At 46.9% G+C, this 15,569-nt stretch overlaps 2 long non-coding RNA genes across 4 annotated transcripts; one reads left to right on the plus strand and one right to left on the minus strand.

Annotated features, from left to right (window-relative positions):
• Positions 1–4,833: 4,833 nt before the first annotated feature.
• Positions 4,834–11,040, minus strand: LOC143666899 (uncharacterized). 2 transcript variants are annotated; one of them, XR_013167767.1, is made up of 3 exons: positions 10,925–11,040; positions 6,086–6,776; positions 4,834–5,216 (listed from the first exon to the last, which is right to left on the minus strand). It is a non-coding gene; the product is annotated as an uncharacterized LOC143666899 (long non-coding RNA). The 2 variants fall into 2 exon arrangements; XR_013167766.1 differs by lacking the exon at positions 10,925–11,040 and adding an exon at positions 8,521–9,216.
• LOC143666898 (uncharacterized) lies at positions 8,792–14,913 on the plus strand. Of its 2 annotated transcripts, XR_013167765.1 has the most exons (4): positions 8,792–8,913; positions 9,320–9,481; positions 12,135–13,691; positions 14,542–14,913. It is a non-coding gene; the product is annotated as an uncharacterized LOC143666898 (long non-coding RNA). The 2 variants fall into 2 exon arrangements; XR_013167764.1 differs by having other exon boundaries at positions 12,135–14,913.
• Positions 14,914–15,569: the final 656 nt, after the last annotated feature.

Here is a 15,569-nt window from a genome sequence, read left to right on the forward strand (position 1 = left end):
TTCCTAAGGGGTTCCCAGGGGGGCAACCCAGGGAACACACTTTGAGAACCACAGTCCTGGTGCACTCAGGGCAGCAGCAAGGTAGGATCGAGCTGGAAAGTGAGCAGGGGGCAGGGGGAGAAGGAATAGAGGCAGAAGGAGGGAAAGGGGCGCAGGGGAAGGGAATGCAGTGCCCCGACTTGCCCGTGTTGACGTGCTGTAAGGAGGCTGCAGCTGGCGGTGGCACAGAGGGGAGGAGAGGCCCTGGGGATGTCAGGCCTCCAAGGCACAGGGGACGGCCGGGCCGTAGCTGGGTACACCCACCCCACTGCTGTGGGTGGGAGGGGAGAGGACGGTGCAGATGTAGGGAGACCAGAGACATGGGTGGGGAAGTCGAAGGAACTTCCAGTGGGCGTGTCTGTGTCCCCAGTGCAGGACATTGTCTGGGCAGTCACGGAACCCAGCTGTCACGGAGGTGTGTCCCACTTTTGAACAAACACAGGCCTTTGGTCCCCCCTCGCCCCACACCCCTCACTCCCCCCTTCCTTCCCCAGAGTCCTTCTCCTTCTCCTTCTCAAATGTCTGCAATGACTGTGAAAGGTGGGGGGGTGGTCTCAAGGTCTCCACTCTCCCCCCAGCCTAGTCCCCACCTTCTCCTATCTGATCCCCCCAGACTCCTGGCACAGTTCCAAGCCTCTTCCCCACCCTGGAAGGAGACAGGGCCACTGGGCTGCCACTCTAGGAAGTGCCTCTGGACATTCCCAACATCCTCCTATTTCCCTGGATGCATGCACCTGAAGGGAACACCTTGGCGATGGGGCTGGGGTGGGGGGTGGTCAGCCTAGATGCTAGCAGGCTGCATGCGGCACGCTGCAATTTGCTTTTTATTTTTCACACTGCGTCTTGGCCTTCCGTTCATGCTAGTACCTGCAGCTCCAGCATACGTTTTCAGCTGCTGCAGAGTGCCCTCGTGCCGGGCAGGACCCTGTGATTGGCTCGTCCTCGCTGGTGGCTGTGCGGAGATTTTCCATTTCCCACCACAAGTAACTTTGCAACGAACATCGTTCAAATGCTCCCTTGTGTAAAAGCGTCCCTTTTTCTGTCAGTGGGCATGTGCATTTTTCATTTTAGCAGAAACTACCAGTTGCCCCCAAAATACCTGTCCCCATCCTCCCTCAAGCACCAGACTGTGGCCCTGCACTTTTGCCAATACTCCACATTATCCGGCTGATATTTTCACAGACCCGATGGGAGAAATGGCATTTAATTCTCGTTTTAATTTATGTCACTCTGCTGACTGCCGGCAACATTATTTCCAGATTGGACTTGGGCAGCGGCTCTCCACCAGGGGCGGTTTTGCTCCGTCCCCGAGGGATGATTTGGCAGCGTCTGCAGACGTTTTCGGCTGTCACGGGACGTGGCGCCTGCTGGTCATCCTGCAGGCTGGCCCCAGGCACCAGCCTCGAGGTGCCCCAAACAAAAGAAGTGTGTTTTATAAAACTAAGTAGAGAGTGAGTTCTAATGCCCTAAGACTGCATGTGGCTTCTATGGGAAATGATGACAATGAGGCATCCCTCAGCCAGCTCTCAGCCCCTTCCCTGAACTTGGCCCTCTGGGATCAAGCGCACATGGCCACACCTGCAGAGAGAACAACCTGCCAGTGACAATGAGCAATGCGACTGTTGTGTGGTTGGGGTCTGGTGTCAGCCTGGCCAGGTGATGTGCCCAGGGGTCTGGTCAGGCAGGCACTGGCCTGACTGGTGCTGCAAGGTTATTTCACAGCTGGTTGATAAACTAGAAGGCTGGTGCACTAAGTCATTGTTCTAGTTTGCTACTGCTGGAATGCAACATATCTGAAATGGAATTAAAAAATGGGATTTAATAAGTTGCTAGTTTACAGTTCTGAGGCCGAGAAAATGTCCCAATTAAAACAAGTCTATGGAAATGCCCAATCTAAGGCATCCAGGGAAAGATACCTTGGTTCAGGAAGGCCGATGACGTTCAGCGTTTCTGTCTCAGCTGGAAAGGCACGTGGCGAACATGACGGTGTCTGCTAGCTTTCTCTCCAGGCCTCTAGGTCCATGAAACTTCCTGGGAGGCATTTTCCTTCTTCATCTCCAAAGGTCACTGGCTAGTGGACTTTCTGTTTTGTGATTCTGCGACATTCTGAAACTTTCTCCAAATTACCTCTTCTTTTATAGGATTCCAGTAAACTAATCAAAACCCACATAGAATGGAGACATGTCTCCATCTCATCAAGTTTAATGCCCACAATTGATTGAGTCACATCTCCATGGAGATAACCTAATCAAGTTTCCAACCTATGGAACTGAGTAGGGATTAGAAGAAATGGTAGCTCCACAAGATTCATTAGGATTAAAACATCGCTTTTCTAGGGTACATAAATCCTTTCAAACTGGCACAGTCATCAGTCGTTGATTGAGTCTGTGGCTGATTCCATCTGAACTCAGCTAACACAGGTCTCCCACAGTGAGCTGATGCACTCGGCTGAAGGCTTTTACGGGAGGAGGAGACCCTTCCCCTGCTTCCTCAGCCAGAGAGCCTCCCCTGTGGGGTTCGCCCAGACCCCGCATCGGAGCCGCCAGCTCCATGGCCTGCCCTGCGGATTTTGGAATCTTACATTCCATGGTTGTGTGAAGCACCTTTCTCCATCTCATACACTCTCTCCTGTGGGTCCTGTTTCCCTGGAGAACCTGACTAATGCAACCTTAAGGCCGTCACCCAAGCCTTAAGTGACAAGAACCAGACCAGGAGGTTTTGCAGCTCACCCTTAATCCTACACAAAACTCCCTTTCGTCCCGCCCAAGATCTGTCCAGTTCTCCCTTGCCGGGCAGACTTTCCTCTTTGAACAATTCCGAGCATCCCTACACTCTGTGTGCCTTACCTTTGTTTCACAGGAAAGTATTCTAACATGCCAGTGAAGTTACTCATCATTTTCTGCTACATAATGAAAATTTATTTCCCCCAAATTTCCCAAACCATTTTAAGAACTAGAAATAACGGTTCAGGAAATAAATATTTACACATATTATGCCTGACCTCTGACTCTCTACAAATCATCAAGGAAAACTCTGCACCAACCCAACAAAAGGAGCCTTAAAAACAAATTTCATTGCATAAAAATCCCTAGATTAACATCCCTAGGAAGGCACCTGGAAAGGGCCCCTCTCCTTGGTTTCCCTTAATAGAATTCCACAAATAATCACAAGAACAAACATTAATAAGGGAATAATAATGAGCCTATATATTTGTTCTTTCATATGCTCTGTTCATATTTCTCATACATGTGCCAGAAACCATCTTTTAGTGATGGTCTAATAAAATCAGATACCCTACAAGAATTTAGTATGATTTCAGCTGTTTGCTCCCTTCTGGTGTAGTGTGGAAGCATTCAGAGAGGAAATGGCAATGGGATCTGGAAGTCTCCTTAGCCGGTTGCTGCTACAGCACATTTGGGCATGATGCAGGGGCCGTCCCAGCCAGGGCTGCTGACCCTGAGCTCTGGGGTTCTGCTTTGAGACAGCAGTGCTGCTTCTAGAAATACTGCTGGGTGCGGTGATGCTGAGGGCTGGCTAGAAGCAGCCAGAAAGCCTGGAGCCACACGTGGGTAAATTTGTAGTTGTTGAATTCTGTACAACCCCTGAGGAATCTCTCTGGACCTCCTGAATATGACGTATTTGTGACCCCACCAAGAGCTGAGCACTCGGGGGTAAAGTGAATCCCTGGCTGTGGGCAGGTTACACACCCACCTTTGGGCCACATCTTCATGGAGGGCAGGGTGTTTCCCCACCCTATTCCTTCAGACTGGGCCATACATCATGGTTCAGCCAGGGGATGTCAGCAGATGACATGCAAAGGTGTAAATGTCTTTACTCTCCTGTGCTTGGGCCACCACCATGAGAAGACCATGCCACAGGGAGGCGACTGGTCCCATGAGAGTAAGAGACACACAGGGTAGACCTGAACTGAACCCATGCCTGGAGCCAAGCTCAACCATCCCAGCCTAGGTCAGCCAAACGCCAGTCAACAGGCAGATTCTGAACCTGAAATAGATGCTCATTAATGTATACTACTGAGTTTGGGGGTGATTTGTTACACAGCATTACTAGGAAAATAGCTGACTGATACACATATAGTCTTAGTTTGCCAGGCTGCTATAACAAATGTCACACAATGGGTTAGCTTAAACAATGGGAATTTATTGGCTCATTGTTTCAAAGCTAGAAGCACCCCAAACCAAGGTGTCGGCAAGGCGGCCTTTCTCCCCAGCATCTGAAACATGCTAGCTACCAGCAACCCTTGGGGTGCCTTAGTTTACCTCTGCTCCCCACACATGGCAATATCATCTCTTTTTTTGGCTCTTATACTACTGGATTCTCTTTATAAGGCCTCCAGTCATCCAGACTGAGGCCCACCCTCATTGCGTTTACCACACCTGAACTGAAAATACCATCTGAAGACGGTCCTGTCTATGAGGGGATCACAGCCCCAGGGACATGAATTAAGATTAAGAACATATATTTGTTGGGATTCATAACTCAACTTGCCACACACCTACAGCAGGCTAGGGTGTGTGCAAAGGGTGAAAGATGACAAAGTTGAATCATTGAAGGCCCCATGTCCAAGGAGTTCAGGGTTGAGCAAGGGAGCAGATGGGAAAGCAAGTTCACACTGCTGAGCTGGGTGCTGGCACCAACATGTGCACCAGAGAGGTGGGGGGCCAGAGGGAGGGAGAAGGGGTCTCTGAGTGTATTGGTTTGTTAAATGCTTCCAAAATGCAATATACCAGAAATGGAACAGCTTTTTAAGGGGAATTTATTATGGTACTGAGTTTACAGTTCTGAGGTCAGAAAAATGTCTAAACTAAGGCATCCAGGGAACGATACCCGGTACAAGAAAGGTGATGTCTGTCACATGGGAAGGCACATGGCTGGTGTTTGCTGGTCCTTATTCCTTATTCCATAGCTTCCAGCTTCTGATGGCAGTGGTTTCCTCTCTCAGTGTCTGTGGCCTTCACTTAGCCCCTCCAGGACACAACTCCAGGTTCTGGGTTGCTTAGCATCTCATGGGAAGGCACATGGGGACATCTGCTGGGCTCTGCCCATGTGTGGGCATCTGCTCTCTCTGTCGACTCTGCAAGAATCTGTGTCTCTTTCAGCTCTGAAGCCACTCTTCCCTAAGTGTCTGCATTTAAGGTTTCTTCAAAACATTTCCCCTTTTAAAGTACAAATAATAAGCTAATCAAGGCCCATCCTGAATGGATGGAGTCACATATCCATCTAGTCAAAAGACGGCACCCGCAATTGGGCATGTAACATTTCTGTGGAGGTAATCTAATGCAAAGCTTCCATCCTACAATTTTGAATCAAAATGAAAAGAAATGGTTGCCCCCAGAAGATTGAATCAGGATTAGAACATGGCTTTTCTGGGATATATAATAGTTTTAAACTGGCACACGGAGACATCGGGGAACCCTTCCCAGGGAAGGCGACTGGAGCTGAGAGTGAGGGAGGTGGGTGGAAGGAAGAGGTTTTAAGCAAAAAAAGGAAACATTATGCTCAGAGTCCAGGTCTCCCACTGGTCATTCCGTCCGGCTGTAGCCAGGGCCTTAGGGGAAGGACAAGTGAGGAATGCAGCCAAAATGGGGGGCTTACACCACCCTGTACCCCACTGCAACCAGAGCAGCAACTGCTCAAAAAACCCTGTGGAAAAATCTGGTGCAAAAACCTAAAAATGATTAAAGAGAGGCTCTTGAAATAATGAAACGAAAATTCAACCTGAATCCAGTCTGCTAATAAATAAAATCACTATCTTAGAAAATGCTAGACTTGTCAAATGGGACTGGGTGCTGAGGCTAGGCCTGATCTGAACAGGTTGAGGGTCGTGAAAGCTGATAATGTCATCCAGATTGACGGGATCTGAAAGACAACTAAAAGTTGAACAAGGAAAATCGGCAGAAAACAGAGAGAAGCAGGGGGATAAAATGCTTGTAAATGGGCTGTGATCCCTCAGACAGAAAATAACGAAAAAAGTCAGTTAACCAAAATGTGAGGTCTGTGTCTGGGCAAGATGCCGCCTGCTTACCCTGACTTCTGTACCACGGCAGGAACAGAACTGGTGTCCAGGGCCCTGTGGCCTGAGAAGCACAGCTTGCGGGTCCCTGAGTCCAGGGGTCAGCACCTGGGAAGGTGGCCATGTGGAAGGTCGCGGGCCCAGACCAACCGGAGGCCATAACACCAATGCCCAAGTTGCCACACGGGTGGCATGAATGCAGGCTGGGGGTGAGGTTAGGGCGGTAGGGGCTGGTGGGGACTATGGCAAAATGGAGCTAACTGTCCAGAAGGGCAGCTGCTCCTCAGCCCACACCCTGTCGCCAGGTGGGTTTGAGGGTCCAAAGATGCTGCATCTTCAATTATTCCAGAGATTAGAAATCAAGATGTTTGTGGGAAAACTCCCGATCTGCAAAAATTGTTAACTAATACAATTTTAAAAAACGAACAAACTGTGGCATACGTCAAGTCACACAGACCGGATGGGCCAGGTCTACCTGGGGGTAGGTTTGAAACCTTTGATTTAAATCCCAAGGTAAATGGAAGTCTCCACCACCAGAGCTGGGAGTTCAGATATAGCCAGATGTTGCCTGGAATCCAAGGGCTTCCTTTGCCTTGAAGTTCAGGTCAGGGCAGGATCTCCAAAACTGCAGGAGGAGACACATGGGGCTAGAGCAGAAGCTGTCAGCAGTGCCCAACATCCCTGGGAACCTCTGTGCCAGGTCCTGGGAATAAAACACAGACATAGGAGCCATATTTTCCTTCAAATGAGAATTCGTGGGGTTTGAGGGTTTGTATGGTTTTTGTTTTCATTTTGTTTTATCTTTTTAAGCATATAAAGAATTACAAACTAAATTGCATGTCATTTTGTGCTTAACTGAGGGCTCCCCGACGTGTTCTGATCGGGACGCTCCTTTCACAGTAGGAAGTAATTGCAGGAACTGTTTTAGGATTCTATTCATTTCCTATTTCTTTCCTGGTGAGTGTGTCAGGGTTCTGTAAGTGAATACGGCCACTACAAGTACTATGGAGATAAAGGCTTTATTGTAGATACTAGCCCTTATTCAAACATGGGATGAGCTAAAAGGTGGAACCTGAAACCCCTGAGTGATTGGCCCGAGGCATCGGGTGGTGGGGCAGGGTGCATTCTGCAGGGGAGCCGCAGAGGCCAAGCACAGAAACCGGAACAAAGCAGGGTTGCTGACCGCGGGGACTCTGGCACTGCCTGCCTCATGTGGCTGCAGCCCCTGGGTCCACAGCCAGGTAAGGGGATGCGGCTGGCCAAGGGGACAGTGCCTGTGGCTGGAGCATGTGCCAGGGAGAGTGCAGGAGGCCCCACGTCTGACCACCGTGCTCTCCCAGGAAGAGTGGCTGCTGCTCTGCCCTCTTCCAAATCTCCCACAAATTTCCCTTTTCACCAACCCCGGCAGGGAGCTCCCAGGAAGGGGATTCTGAGAAATGTAAACCTTAGCTTTGCACACATCATATATGACAAAAAAGTGATTTTAAATCAAAATATGCAATTTCCAATCAACAAATTTATGAGCTCATGTTTAGTAAACATTTGTTAAATGCACATATTTCGTTTATGAGCTATCAAGGAAATGTTGGCATTTCCCAATGACCTCTGCTCAGTAATGTACAAAAGCACGATTTGTTTGCAAAAACTATTAAAAACAAAAAATCAATATTGAAAGAGAAACCAAAATTCAGCTGCCCATCATAGCATTAAAATATACAAATATTGATTTGATACATGAAATTCTTGAATCTTGAGTTGCAAGAAAAAAATCAGCTGATTTTTTTTGAAGTGTTATGTATGTAGTTTTTAAACGAAAAAATGAGAGGAGATAGAAAGTTGCCATTTGCTAGCATTTCTCTACAAATAGCTCATTGCAGAGGCAGCTTGAACAAAGACTATATTCCCGAAAGAGGGAAAGTCAAATTATACACTATGATCACTGTACCTCCTCTTTGAAACACTTGTCTTTACAGTATTAAAAAAAAACAAACCCTCAATGGGCCCTTTGAAACACTTGTCTTTACAGTATTAAAAAAAAACAAACCCTCAATGGGCCCTTGACGCGACGGAGAGGCCACGCAGCAGTAACCACCCAAGTGGAAAGAAATCAGGTTCCAGCTACGCAAATCCACCTGTGACCTCCCTGCCTCCCTCCCCGGCTCTGGCAATGGCTAAGGTGGAGACGCTGTCCTGCCATGTCTAAGGTTCTCCTTTGGCCACCTGAGACTCAAGCTGTGACAGCTGTGCCTGTGAGTTCCACACCCCAAACCACCCACCCCTCTCCCGGCGACTACTGCAATGATGCTGCATCTTCTGATCTTCCCAGAAAGGCTCCCTCTCCCGGGCTCCCTGGCAGCCAGGTGCCACCAACGTGCTGCAGTGCCCGCCAGCAGGATGTCAGCAGAAGCCTGTTGAAAGCGTCTGGTAAAGGATTTTAACAGATGCACCTGCCCCCTGGTGCTTCTTCCTTCAAGCACAGATTTTAGTTCCTAGCCATGGCGGCTGATTCGCAAACGTGTTGGACAAGCCCACGGAATGCCGCGACACGAGTGCGCGGCCCAGGCCTGGCGGGTCAGGTCCCCCGACGCGAGGCGCTGGCTGGGAGGCACCAGAAGTGGAGGCCCCACCCCCTGCCTCCAGCGTCACACTAGAAAGCCTCAAGCCTGGTTTGTTGTTTGTTTTTGTCTTACTGTGTTGGTGTTTGAGTTTCATCGTCATTTTAATGGTGCGTGTCTGGGCATAGCGGGGCGTGGCGGAATGTTCTCCGGCTCCCGCTTGCTCTCGGAAGTGGCGGCCCGACTCCCTCATCAGAGACCTGCAGAGCTGAAACGGGCCTTCAGGTCAGGTTATGGCCAAGCGGTTTCAGATAAAAGAGGAAGGAGGCGTCAGGCCCCCCTTTCATTTGCCTCTGGGTGCATTAGCAGACGAGAATGGGGGAATCCAAAGGACAGAGGACAACTTGGAAAAGTCAGCTGACGCGCTAAGGAGTCCACCCGACGTCCATGCGCAGCAACAGGTGGTGTCCAGGATGCTGAGGGCCGAGCCGGGGCGTCCGGGCATCTTTCGGTGCAGGGCGCAGGTGGCTCGGATGCACGCCAGCCGCTCCCCAGATGGCACTGACTGGCCCCTGTGGTGAAGGCGTCCAAGAGGAGCCTCGTTTCCGCCCAGGGATTTGTGATGTCACCAGGCACAGCGTCCCACCGTCGAGGAGCTCCGACCTCACTGTGTTTTTTCTCTATTGGTTAGGACGGCCTCGAACTGAAAATGACATGAAATGCGACCCGCGGAAGCCACAGATCTCAGAGCCGGAAGAGGCGCTTCAGGCAAAGGCGCACTGTCCAGGTGGCCACAGCTCTGTGATGCCCACAGTGACAAGGGGACGTGCGGGTGGGGCTCAAAGCAAAGGAGGTGAGACTAAATGAGACTCATAAATAAAAGACAAGACTCGTTTTTTAGAAAATGTTTTCTTGCAAAAACATGAGAAACAATGTTAATATATAAAAATGGCTTTACATATAAAACAGCAACTAATTAGAATAACCAATAGAAAAAATAACTCCCTTAACCAGCACCACCAACTACAAAGATAAAATCCCTACGACCATTTTAAAGGACGCTTTCAGATGCTTGTGAGGGGACACAGGGGGCCTAGCCCACACCGCATTCTTGGATTAGATGCCCATGCTTCCTAAATTAGCATATAATTAGTGTATAAATGATTTGCGTTTGTTTCTTTGTTTGATTTAGACAAACGAAGGTTAAGTTCTTGTGGCAAAACAAGTAAGAATGGAGAATCATTCCTACCAGATGTTAAAACTCATTTTTCAACCACAGTAACTAGAGCAGTGTAATAATAACTCATGCAGAGACAGAAATGTGATAGATTTGGCATCTCAAATCAATGATAAAAGGATTAAACCGTTCAATAAGTGCTATTAGCACAACTGGATAGCCTTTCACACATAAACAAAAAATAATGTTTGATCAGATACGTAAATTGTTTAGAAACAGAAAACCTCAAAAGTAATACAAAATCATATGAGAGGTTTAAAAAGTCATCTTGGATTTGGGGGACTTTTATGCTAATGACCCAAATTCAGAAACTGTAAGAAAAAGAAACAATACATTTGATCGCATAATAATAAGAAGAAATTGCCATGATGCTCCACCCTAAGCAAAGTCATAAGAAAAATGACAAACTTGGAAAAATATCTGCTGCTTATATCACAAAGGTCTAAAATTCCCAATTTACAAAGATTGCCTATAAGCTAGAAAAATGAGACTAGCAACAAAGAAAAAAACTGACAAAGGCATTGAAGAGGCAAGTTAGAGAGAAGGGAATTTAGTGAAAAGAAACCAGTTGACAGTTTTAACATTTTTCCTGGAAATCTCAGCCATATTCATCAGTTCGTTAGGTCCATTTCCTGTTTTCCATCTTACCATTGGCAAAGTTTAGTTTTGATAAACTTCCTGTCACCAGGTAACCAGGGTCCCCTTCCCTTTAACTTTGCATAGCATTTTCTCTACCTCCCTTTGAGTTCTCAATGACAGCTCATCCAGCTCTGCCCACTGTCTTCCCAAAGCTAATGCTGTATGTTTTAGGATTTTGTTATAGTGGTACCGCCACATTCCATTCCAGCCATGTACCAGTGCTGCGAAAACACACCTGCACACTCTGTGGCATAAAACAATCCCCATCCTAATATTATGGGTTATGAATTCACATAAGTTACAATGAGGACAGCTTGCCTCTGCTTCCTGACGTCTACAGCCTCTCCCAGGAAGATGTCACTCTTTGGGACTGGCTCAGTCCCTTAGGGCTGAAACTGAGCAGGAAGAACCTTCACTCACATGTCTGGTGTCTTTGCTGAGATGGGACCCAGCAAAGATGGTCGACCAGATCTGCCTCTTGGTGTAGCTTGAGCTTCCTAACAGCATGGTGGCTGGGTCCCAGGAGGGAGCATCCCAAGTAGGTCATCCTGAGAATGAGCATTCTAGAACTCTTTGCACAAGTTGCATAATGTCACTTCTCTCATATTCTGTTGGTTGAAGCAGTCGCAGGCCCATGGAGAGTCTTCTATAGACCCCATTTCTTGATAAGAGGGGTGTCAAATAATTTGAAGCCATTATTTGTACCTACTTTAAACACTGTAAAACAAAAGTCTGAAATAAGCTAAATAAATGTCCATCTGTAGAGGACGAGTTAAGCAAATTATAATATATTGATGCAGTGGATTCAGCCATAAGCTATAGATTGTCTCTAAGATATATTGTCAACTGAACAAGCAAGATGTAGAGTGTATACATTACACTACAGGAAAGGGTGAAATTGTAGTGTGTGCGCACACTTGTGTGTCTGTATATAAGCACCTATATGCGTATGTTTTTATATACATACTGTATATGATTGCACATAAAAATGCATCTGGAAATATCTACATATTTAAAATGATGGATAAGATTGATTGTGGTAGCAGACAGAGATGGAAGGAAGATTTTCATTATATTTTGTACCTTTTCCATTTTGAACCATGTGAATTGTATTATCTATTAAAATATTTGATAATTTTTAAAAAGTAAAAACTCCTAAATTTAGAATCTGTATAAGGTTTTTGTGTCTCAATGATTTTTCAAACAATTATCGTACGTAAATGCTTTTCATAAAAAGGATTCTTGCTAAATGGATGACAATGTATGAACTCTTCTGAAATAAACAGTTGACTAAACTGTATGGGTTATGGTTCTATTAAAATGCAGTGTTAAAATATGTCAGAAAGAATATAGAAAAAAGTCTCTCCACTTCCCTGGGTTGGATTTTTTACTAAAATGGAAGATAATTCTGTCTGGTTTTGCAGTGTGGTGCTAATGAGGCCAATGTCCTAAGGTCAGTATTTTGGAGCTGTGCATAAGATAGTGACACTGCTAATTTTTTGCCCCGTCTTGCTGCTGGGATCCTTGGGGTTGGGAGGGAGGGAGGGAGCCCCAAGCAGCTGCTCAGCTAATTTTTGAATTGATGAATGGGCAGTTTTCCTGGCTAACTGGGCCTGTCTCTATTTTCCAGTCTCCAAATTATAACACAGACTCTGACCAAAATATGGAACCTTTGACATCGAGATTATCGTGAAAGGTCTGGGACATTTGGGTGTTCCGAAGCAGGGGACAAGCAGCATCTGCCTGGCCTCTCACCTGTGCTCTGGAGGAATGGAGGTAATTGCAGTGCAGCAGAGCTCTTTGCAGGGGCAGCAACTGCAAGCTCTCTGTGCAGAGTGATCAGCACAGAGTCAGCAGTTTGGGCTCTGGGAGGTCCCCAAAGCCCAAAAGATTCTACTGCATCTTCATTTATCGCTTCTGGTTACTTTGCTCTGAGATGGCACATTGCTGCCCCAGGTGATTCCTCATTGGATTTTCCTGACAGTGGTACTGCATCATTTTTCCAAGCCACTCATTCTCTCCTCGGATGTGCCTCTGCTGCTGTCAGGCGGCCAGTGCGGGCAGAGCCTTTGCAGCATCTCTTGGTTTGGAGCCTCCAAGACTTCCTGATCCTGTGAGAGAAACTGGTGACTACTACGGGTTGAGTCGTGTCCCCCAAGAAGACGTGTTCACATCCCAATCGCCAGTGCTCTGAATGTGACCTTATTTGAAAATAGGGTCATTGAAGTGATGAGCTGAAGATGACTGGCATCTTTATAAGAAGAGGAAATTGAGACACAGGTAGACGCGGGGGAAGGTATGAGAGGATGGAGGAGAAAGAGATTGGAGAGATGTGTCTAGAAGTCAAGGAGTGCCAGGAATGGCCAGGAACCACGAGAAGCTGGAAGTGGAGGAGGCAGGAAGCCTTCTCCTCCAGAGCCTTCCAGGGAGCTTGGCCCTGCTGGCTCCTTGATTTCAAACTTCCAGACTCCAGAACCGTGAGATCATACGTTTCTGTTGTTTTAAGCATTGAGCCAGTGGCAATTACTTCCCGGAGCTCTAGGGAGTGGACACAGTGACCAGCATGTTTCATCTCCTTACCTTAAGCAACTAAAAATTTCCACCTCGATTCACACCCCCCGAGGTTGTCACTGTCTCAGCAAGCATTGATTTACCACCATGTGGGTTTGTTCATGATAATGGGTTGGTTCCCGCAGAGGCCACCCAAAGGAGCAAAGCTACGAACTCTAAGCATCAATGGGTCGAGATTGGGAGACTTGTCGTCCTGTTGGCCACTGTGCCCCTAGGTGTGACCTCCTCCTGAGCCTTGGCCCCGCTGGGCATCTCGTGTGAAATACGGCAACCTAAACACCCGTTACCCCCTTCCTTCTTTCCCAGAGCCCAATTAAAATGATGTCAAGGGGGGTGGGCCACGGCGGCTCAGCAGGCAGAGTTCTCTCCTACCATGCCAGAGACCTGGGTTCAATTCCTGGTGCCTGCCCATGCAAAAAAAAAGACAACGAAGAAAACAGCTTTGAGGGATTTTTTTTTTAAGTATGAACTGACAACGAGGCAGAGAGCGGGAGCAAGGTCATGAGTGGATGAGGCTTTGCACACTGTGGGTGGGGGCAGTGACAGAGGTGGGAGAGAGGTGATGACATGCAGGCTGGAGGAAGAGACCAGAGCCTGAGAGCTCCAAGAGTAAGAGGTAGGAGAAAAGGAGGCAATTTGCTCCCATAGACAGCAAAATGGACTTTCAGACCCCAGTATGGAACGGGTGGGAGCTAAGTGGGAGCTGAGGACAAGGGGGGTAATTGACTGTCTGTCGCGGGACCATGGGCCACTGCCTCTCCCCGCCCCCACCCCGCCATCCTCCCCAAGGAGCTGGCAGGCAAGTGACAGGAAGCGTCTTCTCTGGGACCACGTGGGCCCAGCATGTGGGACCTCTCAGCGGAAAGACTGGCCCCCCTCCCCATGTGCTGTCATTTGACATTCCTTATTGAGCATCTGTTATGTTCCAGGCACAGTCCTAAGGTTTGGGGACCCCTGGGGAAGAGAGCCCTATATAAGTGACATTTCCCTTCCTGGAGAGCGTAGAGGGACGTACACCGATCAAACCAGGGGCTGGCTGATCACGAGGAGAGAATTAGCACGGGAGGAGCCGACTGCTGCCCGCCCCGGGTGCTGGAGGGAGAAGCATTCGGCCCAGCTGAGCGTACCCTAGGTGACTGTGGCCTGGGCTTTTATTTTTTAAATGCACGAAGCCACCAGGCCACCAGTTGATGGGTCAGTGGGAAACGTGGGAGACAATGTGTATGTGAATATGTGAAATTTGGGTGGGAAGTCAAGATGAGCGGTTCTGCAATAGAGAGCAAAATTTGAACACTTGCTAAAGTAGCGTAGACATTTATTGCAATGAGTAAACCCAGATCTGTACCTTCTTCTTTGTTAGTGCCTGTTTTGAGTTCACACAAACCCTTCCGGTAGTAACAAACTTGAAAGAAAAAGCAAAAATACGTGCTTACTGAAATTTATGTACCGAATTTCCATTTCTCAAGAAAGTGACGACATTTACGTATTTGACACAAAATGCTTGTCGACGTTGACCTGCCATCACATGAGGACCAGGAAAAGGCAAACCTGCCCCAGAAGCATCAGTTTCTACTTTGGAAGCTAATTGTCATTTTAGGAGAGACGACAGTTTACCATGTACAGCTGTGGAAAGTGTATTGACATAGTGCTCGGTGATAAATGACTTTTCATTCAATCAAACAACTATTCTCCTAAATTAATGGTGTTCATTTTTGGTCCCGAGTTTTCTTGCATATGTACAAAATTGAAGCCATAGCTATTAATATGTGGGCATCATTAGCAAAAGGACTCCACAAAGAGTTCAATGATGCCAGTTTTGTATCAAGGTCGTGAGATGTTTCAAATGAGTTCATTCTAATAATAGTGTGATTTTTTTTTCATCCACTTCATATTATCAAAGTAAAGCCTTTAGAAGTTCATCCTACTGAAGTTGAAATATCTAACATTACTACGAATGTGATTGAAATTTCAGTTAGAAAGTTCAACACTCAAGACAAAATAATTTGAGGGGGGGCTGTGATAATTAAACACAAATTTTGTGGAGCACAGTTCTTGGAACTGGTTGTCGTTTATATGTAATTGTGTCCAAACATTGCAGCAATCTTCTCCCTATGGAAGCAGAAGCTCTGCTTGTCATAATTTGCAAATATTTTATTTATACACAATGTAATTGAACTAAAAAATTACTTAAATTATGATGTCCAATTATTTTAACAAATCAATACTTTCTGTCTTAGCTTCCCTTTCTCAATGTGTTTTAGAAATGTTTGAACCTTTGAAAATGACTTTTAAATCAGCTTAAGAATCCTGCAATGGTAATGACTTTTTTTTTGCTGTTGTTAAATGAGCTCCCCATATTTTAGCTATAAGTTTCTTTCAAATCCGTTGGAAATTTTTAATCAAGGTAAACATGAAATGCCAAAAAATCTTCAGTACTTGAAAATTTTAGCACACTGCAATTATTGGAAACAAAGTCTCAACAGGAAGACATTGA

The sequence above is a fragment of the Tamandua tetradactyla genome, chromosome 23, assembly GCF_023851605.1.
Source record: "Tamandua tetradactyla isolate mTamTet1 chromosome 23, mTamTet1.pri, whole genome shotgun sequence".
In the NCBI taxonomy this organism is placed as follows: Eukaryota; Metazoa; Chordata; class Mammalia; order Pilosa; family Myrmecophagidae; genus Tamandua; species Tamandua tetradactyla.